The sequence below is a fragment of the Mirounga angustirostris genome, unplaced genomic scaffold (assembly GCF_029215605.1).
Source record: "Mirounga angustirostris isolate CCGP_5_RB_7025 unplaced genomic scaffold, mMirAng1.0.hap1 SCAF_14, whole genome shotgun sequence".
Taxonomy (NCBI): Eukaryota; Metazoa; Chordata; class Mammalia; order Carnivora; family Phocidae; genus Mirounga; species Mirounga angustirostris.
The window spans coordinates 10,044,150-10,071,119 of NW_026991722.1; the positions used below are offsets into that span (position 1 = coordinate 10,044,150).

The 26,970-nt window shown below is 34.5% G+C and overlaps 1 long non-coding RNA gene and 1 pseudogene across 1 annotated transcript in view; both read right to left on the minus strand.

Annotated features, from left to right (window-relative positions):
- The window catches only part of LOC135362592 (uncharacterized), a 454,250-nt gene that overhangs the window by 172,427 nt on the left and 254,853 nt on the right, over window positions 1-26,970 (minus strand). The gene's annotated exons all lie outside the window — the stretch shown is intronic.
- Window positions 20,127-21,331, minus strand: LOC123852525 (glyceraldehyde-3-phosphate dehydrogenase-like; annotated as a pseudogene).

A 26,970-nucleotide genomic window follows, 5' to 3' on the forward strand; every position in this document is an offset into this window, starting at 1 on the left:
ATAATACCTGGCTTGCTAAAATGTAACACAGAGGCCACTGGAGGCGAGGAAGGGTTTCTGAGAAGGGTGTGGGCCCTTGAAATGCCGGGGCCCTGTGACCACTCTGCCATTGGAATGCCATGGGGAGTTACCTTCCCCGAAGCTCTCTTGTCTCAAACAGCCGCCCTGTGATCTAAGAGATGTTATGCATTGTCTCTTAGGCTATGTTTTATAGAACACCCAGATTAGCATATTGTATCTTCCCGTAAATCCTCTCAGTTTCAGTAAGACCCCTTGTCACACATCACGTGCTTGAGAAACAGTGATAAGGATATCCTGAAGGACCAATAAAAGCAGGAGCAAAGAAGAGCAAAGGGTCTCCGTCTCTGAGTGTTGACCCCCTTGCCTTCTCCTCTCTTTCAAGGCAAAGTTTGGAATAATCTTTCATCCATCGGTACAGGGATTGCTGGCCATTCCCAGCAATATAAAAAGATGATAAAACTTTTTAGAGCAAGAATATTATTACTATAGATTCTTAGTGAAAATTTAGCTTTAAATATAATTTTGTAAAAAAATACACACATACAAACGCATATGACTCTATTCCTACCTTTGAGTGGAACTATTTATCATGGCAAGGAACTGTTAGAGAATTCAGTAGGCTTTCTGCCATTGTGGTAAGATGAATGATGAATCAGATGCAAGGCAGGGTTCCTTAATAATTTATTGGGTCATGAGTTATGGTTCTATTCAACTGAAAATTATAAGATAGGTTTGCCTCAGGCAAAGAGCATAATGTATGCAAAAGGAAAATAGATTAAGCAAACATTCCATGAGTTTAATCATTTCAAACGTTATACTGGATAAAGGCCCTCATGCATTTGTCATTAATTCAGGGGACAATTTTACCTCCACATAACATGATCACAAGATAGGGAGTTGTCACTATGGCTCTGTAAATGGGATGTTCATAATGAATAGTCACTAGAAGTCATTACTCTCATTCAATGTTTTTCCTTGTGAACGAGGATAAGGAACAGTACAGGAAGCAAAGCTTGTGGTTATTTTTTTCTTTTATGGAAAATTATTATTTTTCTATCTCTAATTACTTGTTTATCTATTGACTTTCATATTCATTCAACATACATTTACTGAGCACCAACTTTGTGCCAGAGACACTGTTTAGAGTTCATGATGAAGAGCCACTTCTAAATAATTTTTGGTGGCTATCACTTTTGAAGCAAAAACAATTTTGCATGGGCTTTCATAGACTAAGGCATTTATAAAGTTGGCCAGATTTGACCAAAATAATGAAATGCATAGGTAAGATTACAACCTCAATCTTTGTTTAATTAATGCCCTTTCACATTCTTTGAGAAGTTAGCATATGTATGTTCTTATATACATAAAACAATGCTCTATTAAACAAGTTGGTATAAATAATATTTATTTAAAGGTTATAAGGCAATGTTAAATCAACCTCAAATCAATATGTATTTGGTTTCAGGCTCTTTGGTTTTGTTTCGGGAGGTTTTTCATGCTCCAAGTTGTTCTTTACCTGGTAACTCTTCATAAAATATATTGGTTCTGACAAAAAACAACAATAATAAAATCATAGTAGTCACATTAGTTTTATGTTCCTCTCTGATAAATCTCCAACCTAGGTCTCAATATACTGGGATATAGGAATCTCAAAGGAGGAATAGTATGGCCATATATTTTGACTGTAATGTTTCTCTGGCAGTGAGTTGTCCAAGAAATGTGTCTCTTGAGGACTGAGGGTCAGCCTCGTACAGGCTTAGGAAGAGACACGACAAACATTTCGGCTACCTATCACTAGGCCTTAGGATAACCTGGTGAGTGACTGTTCCATATTGGTCAGATGTAGGTGCCTCTTGTCTGAGGCTATCAGTGAAATCTGAGTTCCTTTATTGTCCCAGCCAGAGAGATCTGTTCATTTCTACAAAACACTGAAGAGAAGACCTATAAAACTTCTCAGATATAAAGTTCATATTTTTGTAAAAAATCTAATTCAATTATTTCAAATATCTTTAAAGGTCATCTAATCCTTTTTTTCTTTTAAATACTCTATGTATTGCTGGTATATTATAACTGAACAAAACACTCAATAATTTCTACCCTAATGGACATTCTATTCTGACAAAATAAAAGATAAACAAATAGATAAATAAAATAAATTTTATTATATACTGAAATATGCTATGGGTAAATAGAAAACAGTGAAAAAGAATAGTGAGTCATATGTAGTACAGTTGTACTTTTAGGGTTTTTTTAATGAATTATATGAAAGTTTTAGTCAAAAGGTGATTTTTGAGCAAAAACTAAGGGGAGTTAGAACACAGAACTCTATCTTTGGGAAATGTATTCCAAACAGGGGGAACAAATCTTGTGTCTGACTTTGAAATTAAAGGCTTTGGTGGGGGTATATCCACACTTCCAGGAAGCGAACGGTCTTTTAAGATCTTGGAAATACTTTGGTTTTACTCTGAATACAACAGGATCCTCGCACAGGTTTGACATATTTTGAAATAGATAATAGAACTTTATCTGAAACAGATAAAAATATGACTTTTAAAATAAATTGAGGAACAAGGGTAGAAGCAAAGATTATTGGAAAAGAAGACTACTCTCATAATTTATAAAATCAGTGAAAGTGACTTGAACTAGGTTGATAGTGGCTGAGGTGATAACCAAGCAGCAGATTTTGGATATATACATATTTTTTTCACAGTGAAAATGACGCAAAGGTACAGAGATTTCTTGCATACCCCCAGCCCCCACATTTACAAAGCCTCCTGCATTATCAACATCCCCAATGGAGTCGGACATTTGTCACAATTGATGAACCTCCACTGACACATCATCATAACCAAAGGCCATGGTTTACATTATAGTTCACTCTTGGTGTGGTGCATTCTTTTGGTTTGAACAAATTGTATGACATGTGTCTATCATTATGGTATCACACAGAGTATTTTCACTGCTTGAAAAATCCTCTGTGGTCTGCCTGCTCATCCCTCTCACCCCCTAAAATGTTGGTCAACCAGTGATCTTTTTACTGTCTCCATACTTTTGCCTTTTCTAAAATGGCATGTAGTTGGAATCATACAGTAGGCAACCTTTCAATTGGCTACTTTCGCTTTAATATGTATTTAAGGCTTCTAAAGGTACAGGCATGTGCTTGTCCTATTACAAAGAACATAATGGAGTATAAAGGACTCCAGGGGCGCCTGGGTGGCTCAGTTGGTTAAGCGACTGCCTTCGGCTCAGGTCATGATCCTGGAGTCCCGGGATCGAGTCCCGCATCGGGCTCCCTGCTCAGCGGGGAGTCTGCTTCTCCCTCTGACCCTCTTCCCTCTCATGCTCTCTCTCAAATAAATAAATAAAATCTTTAAAAAAAAAAAAAGAATGACTGCAAATCTCAAAAAGAAGGGGTTGTAATTTACTTGATTAGATGTTATATCTACTTTATATTTAAAACTTAAGATTGGGGAGGTAGTATTCATTTAGTACTTTTTCTTTTACAATGCCTGAGGCATTTATCTTGATCACTGTGGGGAAAGATGTGCTTCTCAAGAAACATGAATGTATAATTGTATTCAAAATTATGCATTTTCATTTCAGATAACAAAAATTATTTATTTCTTTGTGGCTCAGGTACCTTTTACTAAAATAGTCATTATGACATATCTTTCGTCTATGTATTGTTTTCAGCTCCAAGATTTTTACATAAAGGAAAAAAGAAGTAAGGAGGGAAGCTATCTATTTTAAGTTGGGCATATAAACTGTTAGTTTGCATTTGATTCTGTGACTGAATGAATTACTGTTATTCTGAAAGAAGACACAAAAATGAGGGCGGGGAGTCACAGAAACATGTCAAGTTATATATAATTAAAAACCTCTTTAAAAAGTTACTAAATAAAACTGTCAAATTTTTAAATGTCTTAACTTTTTTTTAAGAAACAAATGAAATTTGGCAAGAATATGACAATCTTATTACAATCTTATTTTAAAATTCCCTCCTTAATTTTTATAAATTTGGGGAGCATATAAATCACGTGCATGCGTTATGTACATCATGCATGTCTAGATTATAAGCAAAGCTGGAAGTGTTTTATTTGAGAATATATATTGGTATTCCCTTTAACATATATGTAGGACAGAGTCATTATTACGTCTGGCCAATAAATGCTGACTGCATATAGTATTTCTGATCCTGTACACTACACAGGCTCATTAAAAATTCAAGCAAAATGTTGCTAAAATGTTAGCTAATTTATCCAGGAATTGAGACTGTGGTATATTTGTAATAGTCAGACCTTATTCCCTATGAAATACTCATATCACTGATTTACCTTGTTTTCTTATGCACTAGAGAGAGACAGTTCAAAAATCAAAGCAATCAAGGAAATTATTTTTATTCTATTGCTCATAGAAGTAAGTCCCCTAAATTTTGAGGTATAGGAAGAGCTGCTGTGGATGGTTTGTGCACAATGCACAAACCAGAGGGCATTATTTGTGTAACTGCGTAACGCAATGTCTCTAAGCTTAGGTCTGGTTGTGAGGCGCTTATTTTGTCCTAGAACTACATAACTTTTTATCTTGGACTGCAATATTTGATTTTGTTTCTTCAGTATTTGACCTTGAGGAACATGATAATATGTCCTCATTTGGGAGGAAAGTAAAATAAAAATGTTAGGTAAACTTTTAAAGTCACCACTAGTTCTAAGGGACTATTATTTAGAGAGAATGAAGAACTTCTGCTCAGGAAAAAGAAAAAGAAAAATCCAAAAGGGGGTAAAGATAGGAAGCTGTCCTTAGAAAGTTGAGTATGGGGAAATAGTCTGTTTTCCAGAAGTCTTCTATTTTAAAATTACAGATCCATATCCATGGATATGGGAGTGGAGGATCCAATAAAATCACACGCTGAGAGTTGACATTTTCCTGAAAAAGTAAATACAGTACAAGCAGGGCAGAGTTTAAATTATCACTTGATTTCACATAGGTAATCAATAGAAGATAGAACCAATATTGATGTGGGAACAAAATGCACTAAAATGCCAGATGCAAAAAAATGAAAATAAATAAAATAAATAAAGTGCTAGATGCATGCAGGCCATCACCTTTTCTCTGATGTGAAAAATCTGTAATCTAAGAGAAGATATCATGGAAAGTGCTACAGAGATTCTTAATTAGAGATGGCAGTGAACAGAGCACAGTGGCTAAATCAGGCAAGAGCATAGCGTGGACAAATAACTGAAATATTCCCAGGAACTAAGTCTATTTGTAAACGGTTGTAGCCCTAAAGCCTCTTTAGTGCCTAGAACATAATCACTGTGGATCACTGAATGAATGAATGAATGAGTAAATATCCACTGACTGAGAAGTGGGAAAAGTGCCTGACAAGCCAGTGTATGGGTGTCCGGCAAGGGCTGGAGAGAATCAGGCAGTTTGAGCCCACTGGTCAGGTACAGCAGTTTGTAACTCAGGAACATCAACAAAAAAATAGCAGAGACAATTAAGGATAGGTGTAACATTATGACATTTGAGTTGGCTGAGTTTTCACAGAAAGTACTATGAAAAAGAAAATCAGTTAAATGTTTGCTTTATATAATGAGATTAACAAATAGTTTGCTGCAAATCTATCCAATCAAGAGGTTTAAAAAAGCTTGAAAAATGTTATTTGAGATAAATCTTCTGCAGAAGACACAGAAACAGAAGCTGCTCTTGTTCAAGTGGAGGTGGGAGCTCCAGAGCCCACATGGGGCTCCTGCCCCTTCCTCATAAGTAGTGAGGGTGCATCAGATTCTCATTTAGAAAGTTCTAGAACCCTCTTGAGCATATTTGGAGTATTAGCAATCTCAGGTGAACAAATTTAATCCTCCGTCAAAAAGAATCCTCTTAACCTCTTGCCAAACAACAAAAGTCACAGTTGTGGAACATATGTTTGAAATGCTGAGTTCTTTAGAACTCATGATTTATATCTACAGAGAGAGCAGACATGCACCTGTTTACCTGTATTTGTCTCATGGGCAACATGTAGATCTAAGAAACACATGTGACTCACAATCAGGGCGTTGAGTAATTACCATATACAAGAGGACACTGTTGCAAGTCTAGAGTTTAACTTCCATGCATACTTTGTATAAATTTAAGCATTTTATAGAACTTTCGTGTTCCCTGACAAATTTTACTCTGTGTGAAAGAACCCAGATGGTGTGAATTCTAGGTTAAGTTTTTGTATTTTCATGACTAATGCAGAATGAACTTCATATAGATTGCAGAGACATGTCTTACAATTCTGAAGCCATATTTCGGAGACTTAATTGCCTATTTCTGTATATTACAATTATACATATAGCATTAATGTAACATTAGCTAAAAGGCCTGCCATATACTCATGAAGTTAAGGGAAAAAGTTCATTTATATTTTAACTTTAGTGCTTTAAACAGATAACTCTGGAATATTACTCAATCTATATTAACTAAGACTGATAATCAATGCTTTCATTTAAACTTAAATACTAATGTATGCAGCAAAATTAAATCCAATGGCTTTGATTTTCTTTTCCTGGAGCTATTGGAAATTATTTGATCCATCTTTCTTAACACTCAAATCTGGTCCGTTAAGACTTTGTAAAGGCAGAGAAATGCTGCATTAAAATTAAAAGCTCATATTCTGAAAAACAGCTAGCTAAACTTGAGGACATTAATGTTTAGATGTAATATTTTGGTTGTATATGAAGGAAAATAAGCTATTATTGCTTTTGACCTTTAGAAGTTATGTTTTATGTATAGTTAAAATAAATAAACTTCTGTTTGCTGATCAATAAACTAGGCCATTTTTTGGAGTCAGTAGAAATAACTGTGTATACATGAGGAAAGAAAAAAGAACTGTGTATACATGAAATTTTAGAAAGTTAAACTTTGTACCCTACAGCTATTCAGCCCTATTCATAATTATTCTACTTTATTCAATTTTACACAATTATTTATGCACATCTAGCCATCTAATCAATTTCAGCCCTGTTTTTTAGCTACAAGTTTTCTTGACTAGTAGAAAAAAAATGTTGCTTTAGGTACTGGTGAATTATATTCTTTGTTAAAGTAAAATTATTTGATGCAGATATTTCTCTGACTCTTCTCAGGGTTTTGTGTCTTCTATTTTAATGATCATCTTTACACACTTTAACAAGTCATGTCTACGGTCCTTCCAGAGGTGTCATTTTCAGTCTAGATATTGAGGATATGATGATACTTGACTACATTTTCTTATAATGAGCATCCAGAAATAGATTCCTACTCCAGTTCTGTAGACCTTGCCAACCAATTAGAATGAAAGGACAGAAGCCTTGTTAGAATTAGTGAACCTATACTTTGGCTAAGCCATTCTTACATACCCTTTATGAAATTATCATTATTCTTATTCTGCCCTTCTCATGCATTAAGGTGGGCTATGTCAATATACAATGCAGAAAGTTCAGTGAGTTTAATTAGTAATCATAAGTATCTCTTCTAATAATATTAAACACCCTCAAAAATTCATTCACAAATTTAATAAACAAATACACTCTACCATGCCATTCTGTCTGAAAAGTTTTCTTTCCTGAGCAATTCTACATTTATTATTACAGTTTTAGGGAAATATGCTGGAAAGATAATGTTTCATATATAAACATAATTTGTATTTTTAGAATTTTTATTAGTTTTGGCATTTCTCTGAAGATTCACAGAGATCTTTTAGAAATTCAATATTATGTAACTATTAAGCAAGCATTATGAATAATGTGTTATTTTCAAAATGAGAAGTATGAAGGTATCTTAGTAATTGATAGTAATTTTGAAATCATAGGTAAAAGTGAAAGGACAATTCATCCCCAAAATAAAACTATAATCATCAGGATGATTTTCCACAAACTAAATGGAAATAATATAGAAGAATGGACTCTGGAGCCATATCACTAAAATTTGAGTCCTGGATTTGTGACCTTAAGCATTTAACCTCTATGATCTGTTTCTTCATGTTAAAAATGGAATAACAATTATCATAACTATTTTATAGTGTTGTTGTGAGCTCTAAACAAGTTAAAAAGAGCTCTGAGAACTACCTCATGCATGCGTATGATCTCTTGTTACTAATATCCAAACTCAGTAATATATTTAGGCTGAATTTGACATGTAAGCTATTCCAGAGGCAGTTTTCATTGCTCTTGTCAGAAGTTAATATGAAAATAACGTACCAGTCACTTACAGATTTTATATACAATTCACATATTCTTGCTCCATAGTAACACATATATGAAAGATATTTCAAGTATGTTTTATTTTTTAAGATCTGGCAAGAGTTTTGTAGAATGTACCATAGATTGGAAAGAAAATTTTCATGAAAACTACAAATCGCCTCCATGTTGAAAACATCCTTGTTTCTAATCAAATAATTCCAAAGAGGTCCAAGCTTAACTTAATTTCTGCTCATATATACAACTGTGCTATATTGTCTTACATATATGTATTTAATCACTGATGGCACAGGAATACCCAAACTGTCAAATAATCTTTTTTTATTTTTATGGATTTCTTTTTCTTCTCTCAGAAGATACTCTTATTCTTTCCTAAACTTCCCTTGCTGCTTACAGATTTTCACCTGATGACCTTCCCTTATGCTTCACTTAAAAAATCAAGGTAATTAGGAGGGACCTAATTCACCTTTTCACTATCAAATGTATCCATCTGCAGACACTTGTGCACAGACACTCTGCCTTTTCTGTACTTCCAATTAAAGGTCTTGTTCTGTTTTTTATTTCTTCCTTCCTTTGGTATTATGGATCCCATATTCTCTCAATTTTCCAAAGACAATTATCTTCCAACTCTTTGTATTATTAATTTCTCCCTCACAACTAATTCTTTGGGGAAGTGAAATATTGTTCAAAATATTTCCTGCCTCTATTAACCCTCTTTAAAAATTCTCATCCTACTAGAGGATTATGTTCTGATTCATGCACTCATGTATTAGGATTTTCCATGTGACTTCCTTTGACTAATGGTACCACAGTGAGATTGACAGATGTTAACTTGTAGTGAGAGCATTAGAAGTATCATATGGTTTTTCCTATTCTTGCTCTCCTCTAATATGAGGAGAGTGATGACCCAGAGAGGGGATGCTATTTCAGCCAAAACTACACAGAACCTGGACTAAACAACAAGAAGCAAATTATACAAACTGACACGAATGAAGCAAATAAAAAAATATATGGGGTTTTAAACTAATGAAATATTTCAGTCCTGGACAGTTTGGGATCGGGGTCTGTGTTTTCCCCATTTTATCAAGGGATAGAAACTCAAAAGTCGGATCAACCGAACATATTCAGAAGTTATGTCTTGAGATCACTGCAAAAGCTGCTTTTCAGACTGAAAACTAATAATCAATCCTGCTAGTTCTTTTGTGATACTAACCAGACTGTCTGCTTCTTGATCTTCTGCCACTAAAATCACAGTATGAAGATGTGGATATGCCTGTACTGTGTGTAAGGTCTTTAGTGTTCAGTATTGAAAGACAACAATTCTATATCATCACTTGGAAATTTACCCTAAACTTAGATAAAATAGTTTTCAAACTCTGATGATACCTTCAGGAAATCTGTTAATAAATACATGAATCCTTCCTTCCTCCCTTCCTACTTTCTTTCCTTCCTTCCTTCCTTCCTTCCTACCTTCCTTCCTTCCTTCCTTCCTTCCTTCCTTCCTTCCTTCCTTCCTTCCTTCCTTCCTTCCTTCCTTCTTTTCCTTCATGCATTTAATACTCATAACTTCTTACCAAGTAATATGCCCTGAGACATATGATAGGAATACAAACACATAGGAGACACAGTCCTTGATGTCAAGAAGCTTTTAGTTACAAAAATTAAGCAGAGCTGAAAATAAATTGATATGATAAAGTGTTACAGGTATCATTATAGATTCATACACAGGATAAGGCATTAAAAAGTGTATAAGCAATTCTACTAAAAGGAAACAAGACACATTGATACAGTGCTGCTTTTAGAACTGATTAACCATAAAGGTGGAGAGTGGTCCAAGTGCCAAGGAACAGTGATCATGTAAACAAAGACAAGGAAGTGGGAAGCATCCTGGAATGTTCTAGGAGTCAGGAGCATTTCAAACTATAGGGAACAAATTGAGGGTGGGGGGATGGGGTAACTGGGTGATGGGCATTAAGGAGGGCACATGATGTAATGAGCACTGGGTGTTATATGTAACTGATGAACAGCTGAACTCTACATCTGAAACTAATGATATACTATATGTTAATTAATTGAATTTAAATAAAATAATTAAAAAATGGCTAGTTGCATGTGTGTGGAAGTAGTGAGTAGGGAAACTTTGATTAAAACTAGAGGCATAGACTTCTTTCCTTCGTAAGTGATTAAAAGTGCACACAAAGCATGCCATTTTAATTGTCTATATCTATAAGAAGTTTATTAATTATACCACGAATCCATATAAAACATGTCACTGCCTTTCGGAGCAGCTTTCATGGATATATCACAGTGCCTAGAAGACACTTGTCTTTATGATGTTGATATTGTAAACTTAAGTCTGTAACATGAGAGTAAAAGTTTTAATTGTGTCCTAAAATTGATTTAAATTATTGTACTAGAAAAGCAAAAGACACAGGACACTTTTGAGAATTCAGGAATGGGAGTGTGGCATAGGAATAAAGTTACTGCAAAACAGTTTTAGGATGTGCTAGGATGGCCTCTTGTCACCAAGTTAGAAAGTAACTCCATCCACCCTCGAATAACTTTTTAATTGACTATTAGGCATATTAATTAGCGTGAAGAATAAAATAGACTTAGATCATTACTGTGAAAATAAACCAAAATGAGCTTTTAAAGTTATGCAAAATATTAAGATAGAATACATTTTGCCCAGAGAAAGATTTGTTTTTTGACTATGTAAATAGAAGGGTATAATCGCAAATTAAGTTTATTATCATTTTTATGTCAGCATTTTTTTCTGAACTTCTCACTGGGAACATTGATGAATAAAGAATTACAAATGGGCGTGCTTCATTTCAGAAATACATTAAATGTTAATGCACTATAGGAAGCTATTCCATAAAGTAATGTGAGCATCTGTTTTTGAGAACTTTTTTCAACTAATATCAATTTTATTCTGCATGAGTTATTTTTTTCTTTTTTTGTCCTAATTTTCTTTTAAAGAAATATCATGGAAACACTCTGAGACATGCAAGAAGCAGTTTTTGTATTAAGAAAATTTGACTCTATGCAGGTGTGTCCAGTCCAATGGCCTTTTTCATGTATTTGTTCTTTTGTTTTTCTGCCAAATTCATCATTCATCTCTCTGCACTTTAAAACTTTTTTTACTCATTCATCAAACATTTACTGAATATCTAGAATCTATTAAAAACTGTTCTAGGATGTGGGATTTCAGTGGCAAATCAGGTCCACGTGGCTTCTGCCCTCACACATGTTACCTCACTTATATCTTAAACTTCACAAGATCCATTGTAACTATTTTCTAGATGAGGAAACAATGTCTATGATCACAATGGTGGAAACCTGTCAAGTTTAAATAGCTGACAATATTTCTCTCCTAAATCCCTTTACGTACTCATTAATACCAGGGATTTCTAAGGCAATAATTTAAAAATTTTATTTTTTTAGTTTTATTAAGTTCTTAATTTTAATTCCAGTATAGTTAACATACAATGTTACATTAGTTTTGGGTGTATGATTTAGTGATTCAGCAATTCTATACATAACTCAGTGCTCGTCACAATAAGTGTACTCTTTAATCCCCACCACCTGTTTCACCCATCCCCTCCACCACCTTGTTTTAAACTTAACAATTCTTTATTGTCTGTATCAGTTTGGTGGTTAACAGCATGTCAATTAATTCTTATAAACAAGTTCTTTAAAAAAAAATGTGTTGTTATTCCCATGATAATCACCTTGGTCCACACTTTTACGATTGTGTGGTTGCAATAATACAACCTCCTCCTTAACTCCATAAACTACCTTTTAGTCCAGTCACTCAGCCCAGAGCAATGAAATCAGACTTTTAGTCCCTGAGCTACTTGGTAAAAATAGGTAAGAACAAAATGGTGGCTTCCTCCCACCCCCCCCCCCCCTTTTTTTTGGTTTATGGTTAAATCTTAAGAGGGTTTCCTCTCCCTGTGTTTATTTAATTTATATATGAGTTACTTATTTCCTTATCTTCTGATCTTATTCCTGTCTATAATACATATTCTTAGTTGATCTTTTGCCATATATTGCGCTTTATTTCATTTCTTGGTTAAAATTCATATATATGTTTATTTCTGGTCACTTGGTTTAAACCAACCCATTCTTGCCCGGTTCACTCAGGGGTGGTTCCGATGGATGTCCTTGAGGCTCAGACAGACCCCCCAGTGTCTCTAGTCTTTATTTCTCCTTACCACAGCAACTGCATGCTGTGTGAACTTCTATTTTTTTAACTGAACTGGGTGATCACGCTCAATTGCCTCATGCTAGGAATACCTTAACCCTGCATCAGTCCATCCAGTTAGCTTTTCCATAGCAACTCAAGGACTGATGAAGCTTATGGCAAAGAAAAAATACTACTTCTCAGACTTGGTCCCTTTATCAGTTTCTTAATTCACATTTAACTGAGTCCTCATTAGTGCCTGGAAATTCTTTCCTTTCTAATTGCTGATTTCCCATCCCCCCCTCTCTCTCTTTTTAATCATTGCCACTGCTGCTCATCCATAATTTTAAATAGGTGAACTCAATCTCTACTTCACCAACCAAAAATAGAAAAAAAAATCGGGAAGGATTTCCCTCAAAGTTATGCCAATGACACTAAAAAGTGATCTTAATGGATGCCTTTGCTATCAGATGCTAATGGACAAGAATTCCCTCAAGAATATGGTGAGTGCTATGTATTGTGTAAGACTGATAAATCACAGTCCTGTACCCTGAAACAAATAATACATTATATGTTAATAATAAAAAAGAATTAAAAAAATAAAAACTAAAACATGGGAAAGAAAAAAAAAAAAGAATAAAGTAGTTCTCCTAGTACCTTGCTTTAGATCTACCCTCTCTCCCCAATCCAAGATAATTTGCTTTATGGAAATAAAACACCTTTAAAAAATCAGCTTTTCTTTTTATTGAGGTCTTCTTATTAATATTAAACACAGTTAAAATATTGTATTTTATAAACACAGACAAATGCACATGAAACTCCTTTCTCGTGACCTCATTGTTCTCCCTACTATTGCCCAATTTACCTCTCCCCTATAGATTAAGTCTTCCTGAAGGGGTGACTTCACTGCAGCTTCAGTCATTCACTTCCTGAGTATTTCCTTAACTCACTGTCACCTTTGCCCCCAGCAGTCCGTTGTCACTAATGTAATTAATGATATTAGTCACTAATGACACAGATCCTACACACTCCACAAAAATTAATTTAAAATAAATCACAGACCTATATGTAAAATGCAACACTCTAAAACTCCTAGAGGAGAGCATTGGATAAATTCTCTATGACCTTGGGTTCAGTGATGACTTTTTTGATACAACAAAGGCATGATCCATGAAAAATACTTAATAAATTGGACTTCATTAAAATTAAAAAATTCTGCTCTGCAAAGGAACCAAAAGAATGAGAAGATAGCCACAGAATGGGAAAAAGAATCTGCAAAAGACATTGGCTGTTAAAGACAGCTATCCAAAATATACAAAGAACTCTCAAAACTCAACAATAAGAAAATGAAAAAAAAAAACAGATTAAAAATGGGCATAAGTTCTGAAGAACCTCAACAAAGAATATATAAAGATGAAAAAAAATCATACGAAAAAATGCTCAACAACAAATGTCATTAGGGATTTTATAAATTAAATCAACAATGAGAAACAACTATGCACCTGTTAGAATGGCCAAAATTCAAACAAATGGAGGAGCAAATGCCAGCTGGGATGTTGAGTGACAAGAATGATCCTTCATCACTGATGGGAATATGAAATAGTTCAACCGCTTTGGAAGGCAGCTTGCCAGTTTCTTACAAATCTATACATATGCCTAAACATATTATCCAAATTAAATGTTGAAAACGTTTCCATACAAAAACCTGCAGGTGGATGCTTATAGTGGCTTTATTCATAACTGCCAACAATTGGAAGCAGCCAAGATGTTCTTCCATAGGTGAATGGATAAACTGTGGTACATCCAAACAATGGAATATTATTCCATGCTAAAAATATATGCAGGCGCTATCAAGCCATGATAAGGCATGGAGGAACCTTAAATGCATATTAATAAGTGTAAGAAGCCAACCTAGAAAGCTACATACTGTATGAGTCCAACTATAAGATATTCCAGGAAAGGCAAACTATAGAGACAGCAAAAAGATCGGTGGCTGCCAGAGGTTAGGGGGAATGGAGGGATGAATAGGTGGGTCACAAAGAATATTTACGTCAGTGAAATCATTCTGTGTGAAATTATAATGAGGGATACATGTCATTTATATTTATATTCTATGTTTTTCAAAACCTATAGAATGTAAAATACCAAGAATGAACTAGATAACGTAAGCTGTGGACTTGGGATGATGATGGGTCAATACAGGTCCATCAACTGTAACAAATTTATCATTTGGGTACTGTAATTTGATAGGCCAGGAGGCCATGCATGTATGGGGGCAGTGGTATATGGGAACTCTCTAATCTTTCCACTCAATTGTGCTGTGAACCTAAAACCACTTTTAAAAAACAAAGTCTATTAAACAAATATATTATCCCAATTAAAAAAAAAAAAAAACTAGGGGTAAATTTAACAACACTTGTACAAGACTTCTACACTGAGTACTACAAAATTGTAGTGAGAGAAATCAAACATTATCTAAATCCATGGAAAGTTATGCAATGTTAATGGTCCAGAAGACTCAACACTGTTGGGCGCCTGGGTGGCTCAGTCGTTAAGCGTCTGCCTTCTGTCAGGTCATGATCCCAGGGTCCTGGGATCGAGTCCCAAATAGGGCTCCCTGCTCGGCAGGAAGCCTGCTTCTCCCTCTCCCACTCCCCCTGCTTGTGTTCCTGCTCTCGCTGTGTCTCTCTCTGTCAAATAAATAAATAAAATCTTTAAAAAAAAAAAAGACTCAACACTGTTAAAATACAGATTTCCTGAAAATTGAGCTACAGGTTGAACGAAGCCCATTTGAATTCATGGCAGGCATTTTATTTATAAATGCACGGATTATATAATTTATATGTTATACAAAATAAACTAGACTAACCGAAATAATTTTGAAAGAGTGGAACAAAGAGAAATTACACTAACAAATTATTTACCTTAATTCTACAGTAATTATGAGAATGTGGTCTTGTTGAGATAAAGGACATGCAGATTTTCTAAAAAATATCGTGTGAGAGTGGCAAACATTTCTGTATAGTACGAGAGTAACTATTTTTATTTTTATTTTATTTTTATTTTTATTTTTGCAGCTAAAGGAATAGAATTTCCTTTGCAAATTCCTTTGTTATTTTTGTTGTTTGTTTTGTTTAATAATCTTTTAAAAGTGAAAAAAAAAAACATTGTTAACCTATGAGTCATAAAAAACAGGTTGCAGACCAGATGTGATCATGTGTTTCTACACCTAATACAAAGAGTCCAGAAACAGGCTCAAGCATGTATGACCATTTGATTTGAGAAAGGTGTTAATGTAATTCATTAAGGAAAATATTTTTTTCTACAAATACTTCTTTATTCTCTAATGTAGAGTAAACTTACTTCTACATTAAACTCTAGAATACCTCTAACAGTATCAGTGTTTTTGATTTTTATTTTTTCTTCAATGGACTATCTATTTTATTTCATTTAGAGCTTCACTACATGTTTTTTTAAATCACATAGGTGCATTTATGGTTATAATAAGATAGTAGCTTTCCTAGTTGCATGGAATTTATTTATTTTACAAATGTAAAGAACAAATAAAATAACATTTTTACTGATACTTTAAAATTCTATAATGTTTTGAAATTTGAGGAAAAAGTTGTATGATAGCACACATTTGTTATGATTATTATAATCCTGTTGAATTTTTGTCTGCCATAAACTAATTACAGATTTGAGTAACATACATTGTTATTACCTATAGATCTTGTAGTTAAAGCTACTGAACATGTTATACAATATAAAACATTATATCTGTCCATTCAAAGGTGTGCTGCATATTTGAGGAGTAATAATATACTAATTAAGAAATAATATACTTATTAAGAAAAATAAAGGAAACAATTACAAATTTATTATTAAACTTGGTTTAAATCACAAATATCTCATCTTTCCATGACTTCAAAAAGGCAGACATAATTTCTTTAAAAGCCCATGTAAAATTGTGATGGGACTATTTTGCATGGGACCCATTTGGACTTGGGAAATTCACTAACTTTTGCAATATTGTGATTTATTTTATATATATTTATTCTAAGATAACATTCTATCTCATGATTATTATAAATTTCCTTTATTCTTACATGTGTCAAAGAGGATTTGTGAAAGACATATCACTTAGAGTATTTTTTTTAAGTTTTTTAATTTATTTTGAGAAAGAGAGTTAGAGAGAGCACACATGTGCAAGCAGGGAGAGGGGCAGAGGCAGAGGGAGAGAGAATTTCAACCAGACTCCACGCTGAGCATGGAGCTCAACACAGGGCTCGATCTCAAGACCTTGAGATCATGACCTGAGCTGAGACCAGGAGTCGAAGGCTTAACTGACTGAGCCACCCAAGAGCCCCTAGAGGATTTTAATAAAATATCAAATACCTATAGCATGTTTTACAGATAGAACAATAACTGAATGAAAAACTGAGTTAATATTTTGTAATTTTAATAACAAGTCTTTTTAGACAACCATATTTAAATCCATATGACAACCTTGCCTTTCTTAAAATTTCCATTATTAAAAAATAAAGTTCATATTGATAAGAAAATGTTTGTATCAATGCCTGGGCCTTGACAAAAAATTGAAAAGAGAAATGACTGAAATATAATTAATTAGAATGAATCTCCAGTTTTCCCCAACCTTGACTCTAACAATGAATGAGAGGGAAACTGTATACCGGCAGGAAGGTGATAATAAGCTGATGGCTACTTAGGGACTACAAATGGGATCAGGGTTCATGAGAAATGAATAATAACTGATAACTAATTCCCACTGTAAGTAGCCCAGAAGTATTTCAAGTCAAGAAGTTATGCAAATACCAAAAAAAATTAAATAAATAAATATCTTTACAAATGTTACTTATAATTACTAAACTTTCCCAAAGTGTTTTTTACTTACATTCACTTCTGCCATTATTCCCAAAATTTGGTTGATATATCTTTATAATGCTGTGTTGCTAGTTTACTTATCTTTCCTATAAAGTAAACATTTTAATTTAAAAAAAAAAGGGCCATGGAATCATATTAAGGAAAATATCCTATAATTTCATGAAGTCTGTTGATAGGAATCAAGAGAAGGTGAGGGATAAGAAAACATCTCTGCCCAACTGTGCAGGGGTAAATCTACCCTTCCTGCAATATGTACCATGTGTGTGAACTTGTATAACAGATTTCTCTGTGTATTTTCTCATCTAGAAAATCAGAATGATAATTACATACAATTCATAGGTTTGTGTGAGAATTAAGAGTGTAAATGTATGAAAAAACTCTTAGTAGTGTCATCCCTGAGCAAATATCTCCTATTTTGGTTCAGTTATATATTACTATAAATAATATGTCAATTCATTTTATTACTATTTTGCTTTTGAAATTGAACTATCATGTAAGGCCAAAATGATAGATGAAATAAGACCTAATAATATCACATTATTTCACTAAACCTCTTTAATAGATTTTCTATGGTCACAAAGGTTATGGTTTTCACTAAAACTGGGCTATTCCATTGTATTTATTACAAGAAATCCTAGTTGAAGTATTTAAAATAATCACAGGAAACTTGTAATGGGTGCTTCAGACAGAAGGGTGCTCAGGGAGATCTGTTCCCAGGCTATATGTTAAATATTTATGATATCAAGGTCAATACTTCGTCAAAAGGAGTTTGGGAGAAAATAATATAAGAAAAAATATTCTGGAAAATTATCTGTGGGATAATATCACCTGGAGATTTCCTAGGGTAAATGATCTTTTCCCACACCGTTTGTTGTTGTTGTTGTTGTTTTTTCAATACTGTTTCTATGTTTCTGGGGTAAATGGAAATTATATGTTGACACCAGTAATTAACATCATAATGATATTGCCGGAAAGAAACCAAATGTAGAAAAGCAATCTTGATAAGAAAAAATTGATGCTTGGCAACATATGGGCTGACAAGGTACAGAATTGTATGCAAAATAATAGTTATAAAGAATTTACTAACACATAATGTATGGGGAAAGATTATGTAAATCCTATCATATTCCCTGTTTCCCTCTAAAAATATTCAATATCTTATTTGATGATATCAATTAATAAATTAGTCCTGATTCAAATAAAAATGAGTTTAACTTTGGAAAGATAGGTACTTCTATATTACAATGTAAGAAAATGTACTTGACAAAATAAAAATGTTGAACAGCAGTATCAGTCAAGTGGTGGTTAACATGGATTTATGTCTCACATTTTGATTCTGCATATTTTCTATTGATTTATTTAGTATTCATGCAGAGACCTTGAAAAATGATTCATTTTTGCTGATGGATGTAGGGGGTGGAACTGCATCATTGCACAGAAAATGCATTAACTGATACGATAACACAGTCATAAATGTAATAGGAGTCATTACTACCAAGAACTAGCACTATGATGCCTATAAACTTTTGCCCTGATTTTTAAAATGTATATTAAATAGAAATTTCACCAAGATTTTAAGCCTATGGGGATTTACCTTATAGTCAGTAAATAAACTGAAATTAATCATCTCAAAGGCAAAGAGTTATTTTTGTTCTACAGGATATACTTTTTACTTATTTATTTTTTGTATGATTAAGGTGTGAAATAAAACAAGGTATGTGTAAAAATAAACAAGATGTGTGTATAGAAAAATACATACATCTATTAACTACTTATAGACAAACACTCATACAATATTTAGTTTGGCCTGCAATTATTAATGTTCCACTGGAAAACTCTGACCTACATTAAGAACCTATGATCAACTACATTAGTCAGGATTCTCCAGGATTCTTCCTTTCTTGAGGAAGAGAGAGAGAGAGATTTATTATGAGAAATTGTCTCCTCATAATAAATGACCAGGAGAGTCAATGACATAAATCCCATTTGAAGGACTGAAGAAAATGAGAGGCAATATCCCAGATCAATCAGTGAGGCAAGAAAAAAGAGGTGGATTTCTCCTCCCTTAATATTTTGTTATAGTTGGGCCTTCCAAAGATTAGTTGAGGCCCACCCATATCGGGATGGCATTCTACATTACTAAGTCCACTGATTCAAATCCTAATCTCATCCAGAAAACATTCTCATAGACACACTCAGAAATAATGTTTAATCTGGGCACCCCAAAGCAGGTCTCCTTGACACATAAAATTAACTGTCACACCAGATATGCTGATCACTAGAACAATCAAGAATGCATAGATTCTCTCACTTTTTGACCTCACATCTTGGCTTATACGTAACTTTGTCCATAAAGATTTTCCTGTTTCCTTGAAATTTTATTATTTATTCATCAATACTACATTATTCCATAGGCTTTATGAGATGTTATCTTGATTTTACTCTATGATGAAAGTCAAGATAGCTCACATTTACCAAGAGGTTACTTTGTACACATCATCATTCAATAATCTTACACTAAAACATGTTACAAAAGGATAACTTGGATTTCTATTCAGATTTAATATTTACTGTTACATATTCAAGGGATTCCAATTTTCACATAATATTAGGGTCTGTAAATTCTACTTGATAAAATCTTTACACTCTTCTATTGTGTGCTAATGTTACCAGACTCCAAAAGAAAATAAGTATCATTTCAAACAAGCAATTTAGCAATTTTCACCAATTCTTGATTAAGTCAAAATATCTTTTTATTTATTTGTTTTTTATTTTTATTTTTTTTTCAGCTGGGTACAGTATACTTTATTGAAGGTACATGACAAGGTAGGGCTCCTCAAGCCCCTCCTCTTCTTCAGGGGGTCTGGGATGAAAACTGTGTAGAGGTCAGGAGATTCTCAGCATGTTGGGGGATGAGTTGGGGTGAGGACTCCCTAGCAACTGAGGGCCTCTCTCTTCCTCTTGCTCTAGCTAGGGCTGGTTGTCCAGAGGCTCTTACTCCTTGGAGGTCATATGGACCGTAAGGTCAACCACCTGGTTGCTCTAGCCAAATTCATTGTCATACCAGGATATGAACTTGACCCAATGGTCATTGAGTGCAATGCCAGCCCCAGCACGGAAGGTGGAAGAATGGGTGTCACTGTTGAAGTAGCAGGGGACAACCTGGTCATCAGTGTAGCCCATCATGCCCTTGAGGGGACCTTCCAATGCCTGTTTCATCACCTTCTTAATATCATCATATTTGGCAGCTTTCTCTAGGCAGCAGTTCAGATCCACAACTGACACAGTGGGGGGTGGGAACATGGAAGGCCATGCCAGTGAGCTTCCCATTCAGCTCAGGGATAATCTTGCCTACAACGTTGGCAGCACCAGTAGAAGCAGGGATGATGTTCTGGACAGCCCCTCAGCCATCACACCACAGCTTCCCAGTGGGGGTGTCCACGGTCTTCTGGGTGGTAGTGATATTGTGGACTGTGGTCCTCAGTCCCTCCACCATGCCAAAGTTGTCACGGGTGACCTTAGCCAGAGGGCCCAAGCAGTTGGTGGTGCAGGAGGCATTGCTGGTAATCTTGAGGGAATTGTCATACTTCTCATGATTCACACCCATCACAAACATGGGGGCATCAGCAGAAGCGGCAGAGATGATGACCCTCATGGCCCCACGCTTCAAGTGAGCCCCAGCCTTCTTCATGATGTTGAAGACCCCAGTGGACTCCACAAGATACTCAGCACGAGCATCACCCCATTTGATGCTGGCAATATCTTGCTCCTGGAAGATGGAGATGGGCTTTCCATTGATGACAAGTTTCTCATTCTCACTCTTGACTGTGCTGTTGAATTTGTTGTGGGTGGAATCATATTGAAACATGTAGACCATGCAGTTGAGGTAAGTGAAGGGGTCCTTGATGGCGACAATATCCACTTTGCCAGAGTTAAAAGCAGCCCTGGTGAGCAGGTGCCCAATATGGCCAAACCCATTTACTCTGACCTTCACCATTGTGTCTCTGCAATGCGCTGTACCAGAAGATGCAGCTGTCTGTGAAACTGGGAGAAGCAGAGAGCCAAAGATCTTTTTAAAAAGCCTTTGAATGCAAGCCTCTAGCCATCTGGATGACTATTTAATTAAAAAATTTATATCATGAGTCTCTAGGCAATTCAGAGAAGGTATCTATCAAAGCACATTAAGATATTATATTGCCATCTTCTGGCTTTAATGTTTCTTGTTGAGAAAACTATCTTTCTAAATGTCTTGACTTTGTAACTGTTTTCTTTTCCTCTGGTGGCTTTTTAGGCTTTAAAGTTTTGCCTTCAATGTTTGCCCTGTTAATAAAATGTATCTGGTTGTACATTTAGTCTATTTTAATTAAAAAATTTTGTGCCTTCTGAATCTGTGGAATCATGTCTTCTTTGATTCTAAAAATTGTTGTCCATTTCTTTCTCCCATACTGTCTCTCTTCAGTTCTTTCTAATCTCTTTCTCCTTAAATTCGTTTTTAAATTTTCACATTAGACTTTTGTCGCTTGCCTACCTTTTGATTCTGGGAATTTCCTCTATGGGAGTTATATCTGTAAGAAGTGTCTCAAGATCAGTTCCTCAACTGCAGCCTCAGGGCTGGTCTTTAGGTTTTTGCCCCATGATAATTCTCCAAATCGATTGCTTTCTAATAGCCATGGATTTTTCTTTCACCTACTATTTGTTTACACTTCTCTTGTGTGTGTGTATCTGTGTGTGTATGGAGTAGGAAGCAGTTCCTTTCACGATTTCTCTTTCATTTCTTTGAATTTCAAAAATCACAGAAAATAATCTTTAATGCAATTTATCCACCAGTAGATGGGGGAACAGGAGAATATTTTAGATTTCTAAGTTTTCCATTCTCTCGGAATCAGTATGCCGCTACAAAATTCTGCCTTTGTTGTGGTTGTGATTGTGCTTTTCAAGTGTTTTGAACCCCAGTAAAAGGCATAGATCCTGATACATGTAAGGGTTTAATACATTATTTGAGCTGAATAAATAAATGAATGAGTGAGTAAGGGACCACATCTCTTTCTATTAATACTGTCATATACATACTTTATGGAGGTTTTTGCTTACACAGAAAATAATTTATTAATGTTATGTGAAATGTTAAATATACAGGCAACAACATCTGGTAGTTTTACATGTTTACTGGTGATAATTAATATTTCCCTTGATACACCAATTTTACAATCCACCAAAAATATTCTAATTGTTGGCATTTTAAATAAATAATGTGGATGGCATTGCATATTGAAAACTCCATCTTTATCTAAGTCTACACTTAATTCAAATGAAACAAGACCGAAAGCTGACAGAGAACACTGAAGTGCTATTTCATGTCTCTGAAACTTATTTTTTTTAAATGTTGGTTGCCACAGAGGCTTAAAATATCTCTTTGTGAGAAATATCGCAGACTTCTCCTATAGCTGTTCACAGTAAATAATTTTTGAATATTTTAGGTTATTGAGCATTATTGGACTTATTTCAGGGCAAATTCATTTGCACCAATATTTTCTAATCATTTTTTTAAAAATGAGATCTGGCTTTTATCTATTACTATCTATTACAGTGTTACTGTCAGTGTGTCTCCATGTATTTCAGAGAAAGTTTCTTATTAAGGAGCCATATTCCTTTATTTGTACCCACTAAGGTATCTGAACATAGATGGCTACCTGATGTGACACAATAAATTTATTTAAGTCAAACTAGAGAAAACTCTTTCAGTTGAGAAAAAACAAAAATATTTCCCTCATACTCCTTTAAAACAGCAGCAAAAAAGGAGATGAATTTAATTTGTACTTTTTTTGCGGAGTTCATTTCCAAATACTCATTCCTTACTTATAAATTGAGGTTATTTTTATTTGCTTTCTTGTTTCATTTAATGGAAAAATATATAAACACTTTAGTATAATGAAATTTGCAATTTTTCTTCCAGCAGATATTTTCCATGTCCTCTTTAGATAATGCTTATAAGTGAGTTCTGCTTGGTATGAATCAGATGGTGTATGTATATTGGTATATGATCCACCATTTGCAATCACAAAACTTTAATTTGGAAATGGATTAGTAGTTATCTCATTTAATCTTCCATTATTTAAAATGTTTGCTCCTTGGGGCGCCTGGGTGGCTCAGTTGGTTAAGCGACTGCCTTCGGCTCAGGTCATGATCCTGGAGTCCCGGGATCGAGTCCCATATCGGGCTCCTTGCTCAGCAGGGGGTCTGCTTCTCCCTCTGACCCTCCCCCCTCTCATGTGCTCTCTCTCTCTCATTCTCTCTCTCAAATAAATAAATAAAATCTAAAAAAAAAAGTTTGCTCCTTTAAGATTCTTTTTAAGCAATCATTCAACCAACACTTCAAGTTAAGTGGAAATTATTATTTATACAATATGTTAAATATGACCTAACAAATGCTCTGACAAAATATCTCCTTCATATTTTTGTTTGTTCTTAACCAAATTGAGCAATGAAAGGGCATATTTTGTTGGTAAATGCTTTAGTCATGGTTTATAAATTCTTCTCCCTCTCTTAAGGATTTAATAGACAAAATCAGGACACTACACATTACTATCAGGAAAAAATACTGTTACACATTTATCATGAAAAGACACATTATCTTTATATTACTCCTTTTTTTAGATATGTGCATCATTTCATTTAAGATGAAAATACCCATCACATTTACAGCAAAATTGATCACTTAGTCATATTAAGCCATCTAAATTGCATGACTACATTCATTTATTTGTTTGTTTTTTATTTTCACTTCATGATCCATCTTTCCCACCTTGCAAAAATGCATGTATATTTATGTTTCACCTAAATCTATTCTACAACATAAAAGGACAAAAACTATTTATCTACCAATTTATATCATTAATATATGTCGTTAGTGTGTCTTTCATAGAAATTCCATTTTCATTGTTTTGGCCTATGTGTAAACTACATGCAGCTCTTAATCAGTGAGCACATACTAGAAGTACATTAGGGTGGCCGAATCCTCTAGTTTTTAATTAGAGAAATTACATACCCTTAAAAACAAGCCCACTACTGCTTACCTGGGAGTATTCCCTCTCCACTCTGAAATGTCTGGACTTTAAAGTTATACAATTTGAGTGAACTGAGGAGAAATGTATGTTGGGTGAAACAGAATTCTTATTATGGTAGGTGGCTTTCCAAGTCTGGGAATAGTAGACATATTAGTATTGTTTTTCCTTAAAAATATTTCCAGGCATTTCAGCTGACTGGCTCAGTCAGTAGAACACACAGCTCTTGATCTCAGGGTTGTGAGTTCAAGCTCTAGGTTGGGCATGGAGCCTACTTAAAAAAAATAAAAAAATAAGAATAAAAAATATTTCCAGGCAATCCTTTTAATAATAGTGAAAGAAAATATTCACAACCATTCAAACTTACTTTTATGTTCACATGTAATAACTGAACCCTGATGCAGTATTGGATTACTTCTTTAAAACTTCATATTAGAAAATTATCTACCACAGCATATGTATTTCCTAAGATACATTTGTTGATGCTAAATGGGAAGAGAGCATTGCTGAAGTATCAAATATTTTTTAACTCTAATATTAACCATGGAATTCACTAGGGTTGCAAAAGAGAGTGCTATGAGATATCTACCTGGTGATTCATTTAGGAAAACAAGGCAACAGAATGTCTCCACATGCTACTTAATGCAGAACTATGGGCTTCTACAGTTTGTCTCAGGATAATATCATAAATACCACTCACTCTCTGGTGTAGAAAAGTTTTAAAAAAGTTAGATTTCATTGGATCTGAAGTAATGGAGTTTTCCACAGGATAGAATATGTGCTGCCGAAGCGAGCACAGAGTTTTCCACAGGATAGAAAAAGCACTGTGCATGTAGAAGGGAAAGCCATCCAACAAATCCTTGTTCCCCACAACATTATCAGGATCAGGGTTTAATCAGAATTCTGCATTAAATGATGACCCAGGGGTAGAAATAATTTTTTTTACATGTGATGAGGATATTTAATTACCAAATATTATTAATCTAGACATTTATTCTCAAATTTGGCCAGTAAATTTAAAATTTTACCAAATATTAGAGAACAATAAAGGATAAATTTAGGAAATAAATCTACAAATCCTAACCATGCGTATGAAAAAAAAAAATAGTTGACACAGAAAACAGAAGGGATATTTTAAGTATAATCTCATCTGACATTTGTGAACATGCCTAATTGGAGAAGAGTAGCCGGCTGTGAAAAACCAATACTTATATTGTTGTATGGTTGGAAATTAAAAATAAAAATAATTAAAAATGAGAAAAAAAGCAAAAAAGAAAAAAATCATCATTGTAATGTCTGGAGGAAGGTTTTTTTTTTTTTTTTTTTTTTTTTTTTTTTTTTTTTTACCTGAGGGCTATTTCGGCTTCTAATTTAGAATAAATTTCATTATTTTTCCAATGAAATTTTTATGCACTGCAATTGCTAGGCTAGTAGTGCAGAGCCACAAGCTTGGGAAACACGTATTTTGCCAAGAAGGTAACTGGGTATGATTATCTGAAGCACAACACCTCGCCTGACTTGCAGGAACCATGTTGGTTGACTTTGGGAGAGATAGAAGCATAAAAGAATGGCGAGTTCAAACCAGGCATAGCAGCCTGGAGGTCAGCATTACTTATTGATTATAACTGAGATTTTCATAGTTGATTTCTCCTTAGAGAAGGTGGCCTGGTTTTATATTGTAGCATGCATATTAAGATGAGAAACATCTGAACAGCTACTGCCTAATTATTTGTCTGTGGTGTAAGTTCTTTAATTTTTCACATATAGCCAGCCATGAGGGTGGAGAAGGCCACAGGTGAGCCCATGAAGGGTGGAGCTGACCGAGGCACAGCTGGCAGTGAAGTCATATCTAACTGTGAAATAAACAACTATCCTGCTGATGTCGAAAAATAAATTTTGAATTTACTCTACAAGTAATAGGTACTTGTAGGGCTTTTTATTGTTTGATGCCCAGCAAGGTGAACCCTCCCCCACCAACGAATATTCTAGAGCAGGGCTGTCCAAGAGACCTTTGTGTGACGACAGGCCTGCATAGTCCATAGGACTGCGTATAGTAGCCAGGAGCCCCATGTGGCTTATGAGCTCTTGACATAAGAGAGTAAACCCTAAAAGTTCTCAAATTAAAAATTAAAAAAAAAATTGTAACTGCTATGGTGACAGTTGGAAAGTAGACTTATTGTTGTGATCATTTCATAATATATACAAAATACTGAATTATACCTGAGACTAAGATAATGTCACATGTTAATTATACCTCAATTTACAAAAGAAAGAAATATGGCTATTGCAATGGAGGGACTGACTTTATAATAGTTTTTCATTTTATGTTAACTAAAACTAACTCTAAATAGCCACATGGAGCTCCAAGATACACCTGAGCTACGAGAAGCTGGAAGAGGCAAGGCAGGATTCTTCCCTTTGAGGGAAATGTGGCCCTACCAGCACCTGGATTTTGGATTTCTGGTTTCTAGAACCAGAAATAGCTGTTGTTTTAACCATCAGTTTGGAGTAATTTGTTATGACAGCCCTTGGAAATTAATACAGATGGCTTCACTGAGGAATTTGAAACAAGAGC